Source organism: Cyprinodon tularosa, unplaced genomic scaffold, assembly GCF_016077235.1.
Source record: "Cyprinodon tularosa strain WSP-4 unplaced genomic scaffold, ASM1607723v1 ctg816, whole genome shotgun sequence".
NCBI lineage: Eukaryota > Metazoa > Chordata > Actinopteri > Cyprinodontiformes > Cyprinodontidae > Cyprinodon > Cyprinodon tularosa.
The window spans coordinates 21,600-38,190 of record NW_024039581.1 but is presented as its reverse complement, the minus strand read 5'-3'; positions in this window follow the sequence as shown (position 1 = coordinate 38,190).

The following is a 16,591-nucleotide window of genomic DNA, read 5'->3' as shown; positions in this document are numbered from 1 at the left end:
CAGGACACAGTCAGTGTCTCATCGTCTTTCCCGTCCTCAGGCTTCACGGTTTTTCTGCCACTTTTGTTCAAATTGGTTTTTCTTGGTCATTCTCTAACTTTTTTCTCCGTCTTAAGCTTCTTTTCCAAACATACGGCTTTACGATCAGCTGGAAGCAGTTCCGCTCAAACACGCAGAACCAGTTATATCTGATATATCTGATCAAATAGTTTTTATAAATGTATTATTTTTTTTAAAGTAAAGCATTTTAAATGCCACCACAATAACATTTATGAATTTTAATGCCAATTATGGTCATATATAGGGATGCACGATATAATCGGCCCACTATTGGCCTTCAAACTGAATATTGGACATCGGCCACCCCACCGATATTTAACCCGATATTTGATTCTAAAGTCTTAAAAAAAAAAAAAATACTACTTCTTCTTCTTCCTCAAAAACTTCTTTTTTACAGACTTAAAAACTTCTAAAGACGAGGGAAAAAATATTGATCCATTAAAATATCCCAATATCTTCATATGCTGATATATTGCCATTTAAAAACACCATATCAATCTCTTTTACTAATGAAATATTGCTATATGTCATCGTTATGCTACGAAATCCCCGAAAATTCACCAAATGTTGCCATATTTTTATATGTTGATATATTGACGCGGTATCGATCTATTTTACTAACAAAATCTCACAAGAATTTGCAAAATATCACCAGAGTTTGTAACAGAACGATGAAATTTCACCAGATTTTGAAAGTAAAATAGATCAATACCGCGTTTTTAAAAATCTATTTGATATCAGCATATGAAAATATATTTGAGTATATTATTTTTCAGAGAGTCAGAAATGGATAACAAAACTGCTATTTTCAATGACTACTTATTTTTGTCCAGCTTTAACATCGGTATCGATATCGGTTATCGGCTACATGAGTTTTTTTTTTTTTTTTTTTTTTTTTTTTTTTTTTTTTTTTACAGTGTCCTGTCTGGCAAGGTGGCAATAAGAATAATTGTCTTGATGCCAAAAGGAGCCCAACAGATTTTACTTTCACAAGTGTAGCGGTATCGCAATTGCCATACCGCTCCACTTGTTTCATGTATATAAATTGCTTTATTATAATTATGCAGGGAGTTTTACAGTTCATATGGACACTGCAATGTAAGTAGAGCAGAAAAACAGAAGAAGAAGAAGGAAAAAGAAAAAGAAAAAAACAGGACAAAAGATGAAAGAAAGAGGAGATAGGAAGGAGACAATGACAAAACATTTTCAGTCTGCTTCAACACCTGTAATGAGATGGAGAAAAAAAAAAAAAAAAAGAAAAAAGAACAGCACAACCAAAAAACATGGTACGAGATATACAATAAAGCAAACACCTTGAAACTATCGCTAAAGTAATATTATTAAGTCTGACATGTACTCTGTGTTACCTGAAGATATGAATGTGGGGTTTCTGTTTGGAAGTGAATCTCTGAGTACCTGAAGCCTAGCACCTGTAGTTGTTTGTGAGGGTGAACTTGTGCATGTAAAGTTTTAACCATAGAAAAAAATGCTCAATAGTGGTTGTGGAGAGCCGGAGAGGCACACCCCCCAGAGCACTGAGTCCAGCGCCGGGAGACCCAAAGCCCCAGGCGCCCAAGGGGACCCCAGAAGCGAAGGCACCAAGGCGGGGCCAGCCCCGGAAATCAGACCCCACCAAGGCAGGAGGAGAGACAGCCACGAGGAAGCCCCCCAGCCACCGCCATGCCGGCGCCCCGGGGAGCCGCGGGGACGAGTCCGCGGGCCCCGCCGGCAGCCGGCCACCCCGAAGTAGGGCCGGGCGCCGAACACCAGCCCCCCCACGGCGCCGACCGAAACGCCCCAGCCCCACAGAGCACCGAAACACGCCCCGCCCCCCCGCACCAAGCCCCGGCGACCGGCCGCAACACCCACCGCGACCGCACCACCCAGGAAAACACTAAGACGGCCCCGCCCCCGGCCGGGGCCCATGCGCATCCGCCGCGAACCGGCCACGAGCGCCGCGGGACCCCCCCCAAAACGCCCCCCCGGCCAAAAGCGCAGCCCCACCCCACCAAGACCGATGCCAACAGCGCGCAACGAAACACACCGCGCACAGAATCAGCCCGAGAGCAGAAAAGCCGCCCGGCGCAAAACCGCAAGAGGAGCAGACCGCAGCCGGCGCAACCACCCCCCCCCAGCAGCCCGAGGGGCAGCACAAAGCCAGAGCGGAGCGAACCGCGCCGCCCCCCCACCGGACGATGCCAAAGCAGCCCAGCCACGTCCGCCACCCCCCCCCGCAGCCCGCACCAGGCCCCGACACGCGGCCAGAGCAGCTCCGCCGCCCCGGCCCCCCACCACGCGCCTGGTCATAGCCACCCCAGGCCCACACCCGCCCCGCAGCCCCACCCGCCGCGATCAGTGGGAACAGAGCAGCCCCGCCATGCCTCCAGGAGGGAAAACCCACCCGAATACCCAGCCAGCGCAGCCAGCCCGCCCAGACCGGCCCCCCAACACTACCCCCGCCGGAGCCGCCCGGACCCCCACACACCAGCGGCGCGCCGCCAGCAGGACCCCCACCCAGCAGGCCCGCCTGCCCCCCGAGAAAACAGACATGCCAAACCCCCCAAAGAAAAAAAGAGAAAAAAAAAAAAAAAAAAAAAAAAAGGGGCCCCCACAATGCGACAGCGGACACCAGACACCGACCCGCCCGCAACCGCTCCCCCCCACCGAGGAAGAGAAAAAAAAAAAAAATAAAAAAATAACAAATAAATAGGTAAATAAATAAATTAATTAATAATTACAATTAAAATAAATAGGCAAGAGGAGAAGTGCGAGCGGAAAAACCGGAGCCCAAAACAGGACCCAAGACCCGCACCCCACCATGCCGCGCAGCTCCCCCCCTCCCCGAACCGATACCACAGAACCGGCATAGGAAAGAAACACCGCCCACACTGCAAAAAATAGAAACCTCAATAAGTTATTTTTTCTTAAAATAAGTGAATTTTTCCTTGAATTGGGGACGTAAGTAAGACACTTTGCCAATGGAACAAGACAATTTCCTTTTAAAATAAGAAAAAACAATTTTATCGTCTTATTTCAAGTAAATATTATCTAACTATCTTATTTTAAGAGTAAAAATACTCATTCCATTGGCAGATCATCTTATTTACCTGCTCAAATTAAGGGTAAATATACTTAATTTAAGAATTTTTTTACTTATTTCTGGATTGTTTTTGCAGTGCAGGAACCGGCATCGTAGCGAAGGCACCGGCACCGACCCCGAAAATCCCCGAACAACACCCAGCCCCACCCCGAAGCGGATCCAGTCCCAGGCCCCAGGGATCCGAGGCCCCAAGGGCACCCCACCCCCAGACAGGAGCCCCAGCAAAGCCCCGGCCGGCCGGGGCCAGTGGAGAGGCCGCCAGGAATGAGCCAGCAGTCCCCCGGGCATCCACCCCCAGCTCCACCAGTGCACCGGTGAGCCCCGACGCCAGCCAGCGGAGGGAGAGCAGGACGGGGGGAATGGGCTCCGCACTTAGCGGAGACTTGAGATGTATTTGGGAGAGGGTGCGGTTGAGACCCCAACCTGGGAAAGAAAAAAAAAAAAAAAAAAAAAAAAAAAAAAAAAAAAAAACACACCATCTCAATCATGCCTTCCCTCCCTAGTGCCCCCACTCGTACCACAGGAAAAAAAAAAAAAAAAAAAATTGAATAAAATAATAATAATAAATAAAGAAAATAACAACGCAGACACACATTCACACATAACACTCACATCCAATAATACCAGGACCAAAAACCCGGTGACACCGGTGGTCGGTCCCGGGACTATCGAATGACCCCATAAGTGAACCTAAAATCCGGATGTGAGGGGAGGGGAGCGGCGACACCGCCACACCAACCCATCTCTTTCCTGCTTCAAGCCCGGCCCCCCACCCCGCACACGGACCGGACCACCCCCCGCAAGAGCCCCCCCCGGGACCGGGGCCCACCCATCCCGCGCCGGCCACCCAACCAGAACCGCCCCCCCCCCGAAAAGAACAAAAAAAAAAAAAAAAACCTTCAACCAGGCACTTCATGCCCCTCCATCCAACCTTCTTTGTGGAGAGCAGAGGTGACAGCCCCGCCACCAGCAGGCCACCTAGGCCCCGCAGCCAGCCCCAGCCAAAACCACGGACCAGGTGGCCCGCTCTTCCTCCAGGCCCCAGACTCCAGGCGGCAGCCGGAGAACAGGGGTGTGAGAAGACCCCGATCCTCACTGCGCCCGCTCGAATGTGGTGTTGTTGCGTGTTGCTCTCAGATGCAATTAAAACTGGGAGTACCAAGAGGGGGTGTCCGGCACACTCCACCCCCCCTCCAGGAGATAGACGGTGCCAGCACACCCTCCCCCTTCGACAACCCTCAACCCTCAATGTCTAGATGCGAGAGGGGATGGAGGAGGCCGACCGTGGTGAGGCCCATAAAATAAGCCCCCCCCCGGTGGCCCTGACCCCCACCCCCCGAAAATGCCCTACATAGATGTGTGTTGTGAAAATGATGTAGATGGAAGTGTCTAAAATGCAAAATAAAATAACATGAGTTACATGAGTTTTAAAAATATCGGCATATCGGATATCAGCCAAAATCCCAATATCGTGCATCCCTAGTCTTATATAGAAAAAAAATAAGTTAATGACTTTTAATGATTTTTAATGGACAGAGGAAACCCTGAATAAACAGAATTTGGTTGAGATTTAAATGCCTAAACCCGAAATCATCTCCTCTATTCCCATTCAAAAACAAATTTCATATGTATACAATATATATGTGTGTAAATATATGACCATAATTGGCATTTATATACATTTTTATATATATAAAAACCCTAAAGCCAGGGCTGCAAAAGCAAAGGCTGTTTCCGATCCTCCACCCCAAACCCAACATAAAGCTAGAAATAAGTAAACAGTTCTACACTTTGCCAATAGAACAAGATGATTTAAATTTAAAATGAGAAAAATACAATTACAATTCTTAATTTCAAGTGCATATTATCTCATTTTCAAGAGTAAAAAAACTAATTCATTGGCAAATAAGTTGATTTAAAGATAAATCCACTTCAGACATTTTTACTGATGTCTGGATTGTTTTTGCAGTGTAGTGGTTTTTAACGTCGGATGTAACGGAAGAAAAAGCGGTGGACTAGTGAGGAAGTAGTGAGCATCGATGGTCGTTTGATGAACAGATATATCCCAGAATCCTTTGCAAGAGCTCTCCTCGCAAGGCATCATGGGATTAGTTTTGGTGGCGTCACTTCCTGATCCCTTCGGGATTCGTACCATCAGCTCATTTGCGCATCCAGGTCGCCCGAATGTAGAACTAAGACCCAAATTACGTTCCTTCCTCCCCAAAAATAGGAAACGCACTAAAAATGTGTTAAACTTTGATAATTAATAATATATTTCCTGTTTCCGATCTGTACAGGAAATGGGATCCGACGCTGCTTCCAGGAGCTAACTTTAGCAGCTTTGGATTTAAACATAAATCTCTTCTTTCTGAGTTTTGTTTTATTTTCATGTTAACATTTTGGTAAATAGTTCATAATCTAAAGAAAGCAACAACTAAAATGCAGATAAACATGTTTAATCAGATTTAGCCGGACTGAGCGGGTCCCATGATGACATCAGAGAAGCTGTTTAATGGAGAAAATGTAAAAAGCATCAAAATTGTCTCCGAAAAGTCATAAAACATTTTTAAAAGATGTTTATTAGCATTTTTTAGAGTTTTTTAGTACCGTAATAACATTATTTATGGACACCCGGATGTATATCTGTTTGCGCAGGACAGTAGTGACAGTGAGAAAGAACAAAGATGGCGCCGTGCAGAGAGGCAGCGATCATCTGTCTGAGTTAACTGAGTTCACTATACAGGTGCTGGTCATAAAATTAGAATATCATGAAAAAGTAGATTGATTTCAGTAATTCCATTTAAAAAGTGAAACTTGTATATTATATTCATACATTACATACAAACTCATATTTCAGATGTTTATTTTGTTTAATTTTGATGATTACAAATGACAACAAATGAAAATCTCAAATTCATCATATCTGAAAATTAGAATATTGTGAAAAGGTTCAAAATTGATGGCCCCTGGTGCCACACTCTAATCAGCTAATTAACTCAAACCACCTGCAAAAGCCTTTAAATGGTCTTTCAGTCTAGTTCTATAGGCTACACAATCATGGGGAAGACTGCTGACTTGACAGTTGTCCAAAAGACGACCATCGACACCTTGCACAAGGAGGGCAAGACACAAAAGGTCATACCCCACTTTTTAAATGGAATTACTGAAATCAATCTACTTTTTCATGATATTCTAATTTTATGACCAGCACCTGTAAAGTTCACTATATGAACTTAAGGATGCCGTCCCTTGAAAAATATGATCATTCTGTATTTAGAAATAGAAGTTTGTCCACCCATCCCGTATTTAGTGGAAAAGTGTTTGATCACGTTATAACCTCTTACACCCTAAGGGGGTATAAATAAATTTCTGCCTGACAAAAACACACAAAAGTAAATAACTTATAGCCTCAAAGCTATTAGATTTAAGAAGAAACTTTTGGTACGTCTGTAAAGGTAAGATGTCATAGAATGGTTTTCTGGTGTCAGCACCATTGTAGCTTTGACCCTGCCTGAAATATTTAGCCTGGGTGCCATTCCGAACTTAGTCCCGCCCACAAAGTTTGAGGTCGGGGAAGTTCGGTCTGGCATTGCTCAATAGTAGCGCGACTATTATCGCCCACTGTCAGGCGATCCAATCAAATTGTCAGGGCGGGCTTTATACGATGATGGACAGATGATCAACAGTAACGTAATCAACCACGTCACAAAGCGCGCTTGGGTGACAACAACAATGGCTGCCGCTGGAGAGTTGAGGTGAATAGATTCTGCTATTAGGTCTGTTCTAGAAGATATCGACAGCAAATGAATTTTAAAAGAGGAACAGAGAAACGTGATCAAGGCTCATCTTCTTATTCTAGGCGTGCAACTGCACGCTTTGATTGTTGTTGACAACTATGCGTCGCTTAACATACGCCACGCACTCCGTTGCTCTTATTGGTTGTAGGTCTATCCAATTGAGTGCAGAGGCATTTTTTTTCCGGGTTCGTTCGAAACACGCCCCATAATCACAGCTCTATGGAGCAGCATCAGACTCATTCTGACTAGAATTGAGTCGGACTACGTCAGGCTATGAAATATTAGGGACAAAATACAAAATATTTTGCATTTTTTGAACCTCGCCAAAATTTTCTTTGAAATAAACATTGCAAAACACTAGCAAAATATTATTTATAGCACAAAAAAGTAGTACAGACTTTCAAATCTAAATGTTGTGTAAAAATATACCAAATTTGGCCTGAATCAGATGAATCATATTTATTTTAGAATGGTATTAGTGAGAAATTTCTTAGGCGGAGAGGCCATTTTGGCACATTTATCCATAAATGTCACCAAACTGTGCCAAATGTGTTTTTTACATCAATACTGGGGGTTTGGTAAAATTACGAGGTCATGTAGCAGCTGGACCCGCCGGTGGGTCCGTAGGGTTCTAGGGGTTAAGGCTGATTTATGCTCAGAAACCAAGTTGTCTGCGTGTCGCAATGAACGCAGATATGCTCCGCCCCTTTCTGCAGACACTCTGCTGAACCTCTCCCAAATTGTAGGTGACTGCAGACAGGAGGCCTCTGATTGGTCGATTCTACATCCGCTCTCCTCTATGCATATTTCCTGTTTGGATCCTTACCGGCTAGTTTTGTTTTTGGCCCTCATGTCCCTCCGCTGTCCGTTAGAAACCAACGGTAAACTTATGACCAATGAGCTGACAACAGACAAGAATCCCCTCGTCCCATTGGTCGAACCAAGTGTTGCTCACGGAGAAGATAGCGGGAGACAGAGGAGCAGGATGGGGGACGATGGGGGGCGCTAAGTTTGGGGGCGGTGCATAGTGATGCTCCTCGTCCGAAAAAAAAAAAAGACTCAGGAATATATGGAGGAATGGAAAAGGTCTGTGCTAAGAATATGAAGTTCACTGCACAGCGGGGGCCCAAACGTTTTTCCCCGGCACCCCCATGGGGGGGCCCTTTTTCCCTTTCCGGGAGTTGGAAACCCTACCCCCGCTCTTTTATTGAGGAGGGGTTTAGGGTTTTTTGGCGGGAACCCTTCGGGACGCAGAAAAACAATTTTATTTTGTTCCTACAGGTGAGGTAACCCCAAAAACCAACATTATAGCGTTATATGCTAGCCTTTACATGTCTAACCTTTTAAATGTTAACAGCATCCAGTTCCAAACACAGATATAATTCCCTACAATAAAAAACGGCTTTTTTTATAAAAAAACCCCTTTGGAAGCCCCGGGCAAAAATCACTGCCCTAAATTGGACAAAATCATTTTTAAAAAAACCGAGCAGAGACAGTCTAAATTTTTAAAAGCGCCCAGGCTAACCAAACTTTTCATCCCCTTCGGCCCCGTTTCTGCATGTCGTTTTTTTTGCTAAAAGGTGAAGGGTTTGCCCCGTGGGGCCCTAGGTGTTTGTAGTCTTTTTGGAAAAGTGAAGAGGTCTGGTTTTACCCCAGGAGCCCCCATTTGGGTCCACATAAAAGGGTGGTGAACATCCTGCCTCCAAACCCGGGGACCCCTAAACCTGACTCTGGATAAAAACCACCGAGCGGTTTCTCAGTCAAAAGGGGAACGCGGGTAGGTGATGGCCCGGTGTGGGTTTTTCTCGGGTCTCTTTGTGGTACAGGGCCCGGATCACGTAGCCCCTTTGTGTTTGAATGGGGGAGACGGGAAAAAATTTGGGGAAGGTGAAGAACCCCAACATCCCCCCCAAAAACCCCAACCTTTTAAAAAGGCGCCACGCTCCCCCGGTTTCCCAAACCCCGGGATTTCAGGAGGTTTCTGCGGCATCAGGATGGGGCGGGCCCCCGCCGTTTGAACGGGAAAGGAGAACGGGCTTAAACCCCCGTGTCCAAAGCACTTTTTACGTTTAAACTGCCCAGTTACAGCTTAAAACCAATGACATAAAGTCGTTAAAAAAAGAAGGCTTTGGAAAAATTAATGCCCAAAACCAGGATGAAATTTTCCCTATAGCAAAACAAATAGCACAAAAAATTTAAAGCTGCTATGGGGCTTGGGACTGCTGGAGGACATAGGGACCCCCTTTTTTTATCATTTTTCCCAGGTGCTGGCCCAAAAAAATTAGAATATCATAAAAAAAGTAATTGATTTAAATAATTCCTTTTAAAAAAAAGTGAAACTTGTATATTAAAATTCATACATTACATACAAACTCATATATTTCAGATGTTTATTTTGTTTAATTTTGAATGATTCAAATGACAAAAAAAATGAAAATCCTCAAATTCATCATTTCAAAAAAAATTAGAATATTAAATGAAGGACCAATAAAAACAAAGGGTTTTTAGAAATGTTGGCCAACTTGAAAAGTATGGAAAAAATGAAAAAATATGACGTACAGCCAAAACCCCGTATTTAGTTGGGCCTCCTTTTGGGCCCGTATTACTGCGCCAAAAGCGGCTTTGGGATTTAGTCGAAACATTTTGGGGGCAACCCGCCTTTGGTTTTTATGAAAGCCCAGGTTGCTCCCAAAGTGGGGTTTTTTGCTCTTTTTGAATTTTTGGGTCTGGTGTATTGCAAACTTCCCCTTTTTCCCCCAATAACCCCAAAGATTTTTTATGGGGTTTTTTTTAAAGGGCAGGAAGTTTTTTCTGGCCCAAAAAAGAACAGGGATACCATGGTCCTTCAACCCCGGTACTGGTACTTTGGGACCCGTGTGCAGGGGGCCAAGTTTCCGTTGGAAAAATGAAATCGCATTTCCAAAAAAATTTTGGGCACTGGGAGGAAGCATGAAGTGCTCTAAAACTTTCCTGGTATGTGGGTGCTTTGGGCCCCCCCTCAGAAAAAACAAAGGGCCAACACCAGCAGATGAAAATGGCACCCCAAAAACCCTCATGACTGTGGAAACTTTTCCTGGACTTCAAGGGAACGTGGATGAAGTGCCTCTCTTTTTTTTCCTCCCAAAATCCCGGGGCCCTTTATTTTCCCAAAAGGGAAAAGCAAAATTTACTTTCATCAGAGAACATACTTTGGGCCACTTTACCAGCAGTCCAGTCCCCGTTTCCCCTTTAAGGGCCCAGGCAAGACGCTTCTTTAAAAGCTGTCTGTGGGTTCAAGAGTGGCTTGACACAAGGAATGCGACAGCAGAAACCCATGTCTTTCATACGTCTGTGTGTGGTGGTTCTTGAAGCACTCACTCTAGCTGCAGTCCACTCTTTGTGAATCTCCCCCACATTCTTGAATGGGTTTTGTTTCACAATCCTCTCCAGGGTGCGGTTATCTCTCTTGCTTGTACACTTTTTTTCGACCACATCTTTTTCCTTCCCTTCGCCTCTATTAATGTGCTTGGACACTGAGCTCTGTGAACAGCCAGCCTCTTTAGCGATGACCTTTTGTGTCCTTGCCCTCCTTGTGCAAGGGTGCGATGGTCGTCTTTTGGACAACTGTCAAGTCAGCAGTCTTCCCCATGATTGTTGTAGCCTATAGAACTAGACTGAAAGACCATTTAAAGGCTTTTGCAGGTGTTTGAGTTAATTAGCTGATTAGAGTGTGGCACCAGGGCCATCAATTTTGAACCTTTTCACAATATTCTAATTTTTCTGTGATATGATGAATTTGAGATTTTCATTTGTTGTCATTTGTAAATCATCAAAATTAAACAAAAAAAACATCTGAAATATATGAGTATTTTGTATGTATGTAATGATAATATAATATAACAAAGTTTCAACACTTATTAAAATGGGAATTACAACTGAAACAATCTAACTTTTTTCAAGATATTCTAATTTTAATGACCCAGCAACCTTGTATCTCTATATTCTCCCACCTTTTTTCTAATCCTTATGCTTCTTGTTTTTCTATGCCTGCTTATCTTGTCCTCCTTGGAACCCCCAGTGGGGGCCCCCCCCCCCTAAGTCCAGATGGCACGCTACACTGGTGAGGCCCCCCTGGTTTTTTCCTGCTGGAGGTTTCCTTTCCTGTTCAAAGGGTAGTTTTTTATTTTCTCCCTCTCCACTTGGTTCCGCTACAAGCCATGCTAATAGTGTGGAGGGAATTGCTTGGAAGGAGTCCCCCCCAATGGAGTCGAAATGCAATCAGCTGGTTTTTCCCTTAGATAAGAAAAAACCTTTGAAATCAAATCAGAATGGATGAACCGGAGAATCTGATCTATAAAAAAGTGACCCTTAAGATTGACATGTGGTTATTGTGAATATGGGCTAATAGAAAACCAACTGAAATAGAAAACAAATCAGAGCAAACTTGTCATAACTGGGATTCTTAACCTCTCTAGCTCTGTCAGTGGTGGAAGAAGGAAGGAATTAAATGCCAGATACATGGAAGTTTCTTGCCCTGGCTGCTTTATATAATCAAACCTGATTTTACATCTGGTAAATCTCTGATTCTTTCTGGCTGGGTTGTAAAATGGCATATATAAGGGATAAAATTTAATTAGTTAATATTGATAAAAGACGACTCAGCCTAAAAATATAACACGTTTTATCATAAATCTGAATATCTGAACTTTCTTTCATCACCATTAATTAGGAGATTTGTAAAACTAAAACAGCAAAGGTTTTTTGGGTTGCAATCCCTGCCTTTTTTATGTCCCAAAAGCCAAACCATTTAGGTGCCCCCCCTCAGGGTTTAAACTGGTATTTATACTGAGCAGTTGTATAGTTTGTCCCCCCCCCCTCCACTGTTAGAAGTCACCTGGTTGCAGCAGGACATGAAATGACCTGCACAGTAGCGCATCCTGTTTTCCCAAACAGATCCATTGGACTAAAGTTTGCAGCTCAGCCCAGGACTGCACTCCAGGCCTGCTGGCAGAGGAGGTGGAAGTTGGCCGTCCCCCCCATGGAATTTGGATTGGAGCATGGTATGGACAACCTCCCCATTCCTCCTCAGCCTAATATATACAATAACTAATGCAATTAAAAAGAATGTCTCTTTATAATAAAAGAACTGAGTATTATTCATTTGGTTATTTATTAGATTAATTTTTTTTTCATATTATAAACCTGATCCTTTGAAACTGGAGAAATAACATTAATATACCCCTCCCCAGGGTTTTAAACATGAATGAGCCCCAACTCTAATTATAATGCATTGTTTAAAATGCCTCTTTTTAAATTCCCTTAGAAATCAATTTAAATGGCCATCCAACCCAAGTTTAACCCATACCTCTCCAAATATATATATAAAAAAAAACATGGCAACTTTTAGTTAATTGAATTTTAGCATTTTTTCCCTATTCCCCTCCAGGCTTTTCTTCCCACCTTCGAGCTTTCCTTTTCTCTGAAACTTAAACGGCCTTTTAAAAAACGATCCCCCCAAACCAGAGGGCAGTGTCCCGCGAAAACCAACGCAGAAAAACCCAGTTTATAACCGATAAATATCTGACACAATTTGTTATCTTCTATAAAACCTTTATTTATAAATTTATTAAATAAAGCCCATTTTAAAAATGCCCCACAATAATCACATTTATGAATTTTTTTAAAAGCTAATTTAAAAAGCCTTAATGTAAAGAAAACAAATAATTTTAATAACCGAATTTTTAATGGGACCAGGGCCAGTAACCCCGAAATATCAGATATTAAACCACCATAAATTATGTGGGTTGAAATGAGGAGGACCTGCCTGGTATATAGAGGAAGCCAGTGCATATCCCTGGTGCAAACTGTGGAAGGATTGCAGTGTACCCTGGGTTCCATCCCACTTTGTGCCTCCACCTCTAGGGTTCCCTAGAAATCAAGACCCCTAACCCCCAACACTTTGGCTTCCCCCGGGGGCACCGCCGCACCAGTGGGCAAAGCCCACTGCCCTCCCCAAGGAGGAGGGTATTTAAAGGCAGAGAGGGAAAATTTCTTTTTCCTCACCCCAATGGTGAGATTCCAATAAGTTTTCCTAAAATAATTTCTTAAATAATTCTATTAGTTTAATCTAATAATAGTAATTTTATCAATTATTTAGTGGTAATACCTTGTAAACTTTTCCTTCGCTTTTACTTTGGAAAAGGCATTTTTGAGAAATTTTATGGAAAATGATACCTTCCCTGATGACAGAGCGTGCAGGTTCACTTGTATAGTTAGACTACTTGCGCTGAAATTTGTCTCTTCTGTACCCCTCTGTAAAGTATCCCCTGAGATGATGTTGCTAATTGGTGCTACTGAAATAAACTGAATCAATTCAAAAATACGTAATTACCTAAACCCGAGTGCCTGAAAGTGAAATGAATCCTCTATCTTAACTGCATGGATGAATGAACAAACACAGTGTAAGGAACTGGACCCCTGACTGGCGGTCCCCCAGGGCTGCCCTCCTTGTTAAACCCATGACCTTCCATCCCCATCACCCAGTTTGGGGCTGACGGATAGAGATGACGGCCCGGCTAGCTGCCACCCCCTCTGGTTCTGAACCTGCCTCACACCAGAACCAAATGGAGAGAACCCTTGATCCCAAAAAAACCCAAAAAACCATTTTGAATCAGGATGTTAATCCCAGCCCTGTGAAAGGCAAAACCTAGTCCCAACATCTTTTACCTTTTCTTGTCCTCCAACCCCTTAAAAGTCTAAAGGTTTCCGACCTGTCCACCCAAAACAGTTGGGACCTCCCTACTTGAACCAATCCAATTGACAGAGAGGACGGTGCTAATCTTATGCTAGAGAAGGAGGAAAAAACTAAGAGGTGAACCTGTTTATAGCAGGAAACCAGTAAGCAGTATAGAACCCCTGTATAGCAAAGTGATAGCAGTGAGCCTTTCGGCAGTGAACCCATGTTAGCCAGTGAACCTGTTATATCAATGATAGCAAAGAGAAACCCAGTTATTGTAGCAGTGAATAGCAGTGAGTCTGAATTATAAGCAAAATGATAGCAGTGAACCTGTTTTAAGCCAAGTGAAAACCTGGTTAGCCAAAAAATGAAACAGCAGTGAGCCCCTGAATTAGCCCAGTGAACTGTTTTAGCAGTGAAACCCCTGGTTAAGCCTGTAGAAAACCGGTTTAGTGCAATGATAGCAGTGAGCCTTGAAAAGCAGTGAACCCTGTTTAGGCAGTGATAGCAGTGAAGTCCTGGTTATCAAAAACATGATAAAGTGCCAGTGAAAACCTGGTTAGCAGTGAGAACCTTAAGCCAGTGATAAAGCAGTTGAGTTCCCCTGTTAGCAGTGAGGGAACCCTGTTTTTTAAGCAGTTTAAGTTTTTAGCAGTGATAAGCAATGAGCCAGATTGGGCAGTTGAACCCTGTTAGCAATGATAGCCCAAAAAAGAAGCCTGTTTAGCCGTGACCCCTTGATTTATTTAGCAATGATAGCAGTGAGCCCTGAATTAAGTAGCAGTGGAACCTGATAATAGCAGTGTAAGCCAGGAAGTCCCGTTAGCAAAATAGAATAGCAGAGTGAAACCTGGGTTTAGCAAGTGAAAACTTGTTAGCAAGTGATCAGCAGTGGAGCCTGTCCCAGCAAGAGGAACCATGTAAGCAGTGATAGCAAAATGAGCCCTGTTTTTTTGGGCAGTGAACCTGTTATAGCAGTGATTTAGCAATGACCCTGTTGGCAGTGAGAACCCTGTTCGAGCAGTGGGGAATAAGCACGTAGACCTGTCCAGCATTTGACCCTGTTTATAGCAGTGATAGCAATGAGCCTGTATTTTTGCAAGTGAACCAGTATAGCAAGTTTAGGCAATAGCAGTGGGAGCCTGTCCAAGCCAGTGGAAACCAGATTTTTAGCAGTGACTTAGCAGTAGGAACCCTGTTATCGCAAATGGGAGCCTGATAAGCAGTGAAACCTGTTCGCAAGTTTTTATAAGTTTGAGATTAGCAGTGTGCATAGCACTGAGCCAGATTTGGCAGTGGACCTGTTATAGGCAAGTAGCACGCAAGGGAGCCTGGTAGGCCAGTGAACCTGTTTTTTAGCAGATGATAGCACTGGAAGCCCTGTTTGGCAGTGAAACCTTGATAGCAGTGATATCAATGAGCAGGATTGGTGCAGTGAAACCCTGTTAGCAGTGATAGGTCATGAAGCCAGATGGCAAAGTGACACCTGTTTTAGCAGTGATAGCCAGTGAGGTCCCCAGTCCAGCAGTGAAACCTGTTTAGCAAGTGATAGCAGTAGGAACCTTGTTATAGCAGTATGGAAGCCAGATAGCAGTGCACCAGTTTAGCAGTTAACTTTGTTAGCAAAGTGGGGAACCTGTTTAGCAGTGAACCCCCCTGGTATTAGCAAAGATTTAGAGAGGCCCTGAAAAAGCAGTGAACCTGGTTAGCAGAGAGCCCTGTTTAGAAACGATAGCAGGACCTGAATAAGCATGTGACACACTGTAAAAGCAAAGAGGGAGCCTGAAAAAATCGCAAGATGGAACCGCCCTGTTTAGCAAGGTGAGCCCTGAAAGCAGTGAACCTGTTTTCACAGTTAAGGTTGTATATATGCAGGGGTGGCTAACACCAGGTAAAGGGCCGTTGGCCGTTGGACCTGTAAGCAGTGATAGCCAGTGTGAAACCAGTATTTAGCAGCGATAGCAAAAAGAGCCAGTTTTGCCAGTGAGCCCCTGATTAGCAAGTGAACCTGTAAGCAGTTTAAGTTGGATTAGCAAAGCTATAGCAATGAGCCTGTTTGGCAAACGTGAACCCTTGATAGCCAGTGATAGGCCAGTGAGCCCGCCCCCCCTGTCCCCCAGCGTGAACCTGTATAGCAGTTGAATTAGCAGTGAAAGTCCCCCCTGTCAGCAAGGGAAACCTTGTTTAGCAGTGAATAGCCATGGAGCCCTAGTTGGGCAAGTGGGAAACCTGTATAGCAGAGACGCAATGAAGCCCCCCCAGATCAGAGCCGTGAACCTGTTGCAAAGTGATAGCAAGTGAGCCCATGTCCAGCAGTGAAACCGTGTGTAGCCAGTGGATAGCAGTGGAAGCCTGTCCAAGCAGTGGAAAACCCTTTTAGCAGATGTGTAACCTGTTAGCCAGTGAGGCCTGATAGGCAGTGGAACCTGTGTTAAGCAGTGAGCCCAGAATAAGCAGTGAACCCTGTTAGCCAGTGGGAGCCTGGTCAAAAGCAGGGTGACCCAGTTAAGCAGTGGATAGCATTTACGCCTGGGTTATGGCAGTGAACCTGTTTACATGATAGCAATGAGGCCCCCCTGTCCAGAGTGGGAACCTGTTAGCAGTTGATAAGCAGTGAGCCCCTGTCCCCAAGCCAGTTAGAACCCTGTTAGCAGTGGATAGCAAGTGAGCCTGGGTCCCCAGCAATGAGGAACCTGTTTTAAGCAAGGGATAGCAGTGGAGCCAGTTAGGCCAGTGGGAAACCTGTTAGCAGAGGGATAGCGTAGTGAAACCTGTTTTAGCCGTGAGTCCTGGGGATAGCAGTGAACCCCTGTAAGCAGTGGAAACCTGTTTTAGCCAGTGAAACCTGTTTTTAGCAATGCTTAGAGCCCTGATAGCAAGTGACCCTGTGAGCCAGAATAGCAAGTGAACCAGTTAAGC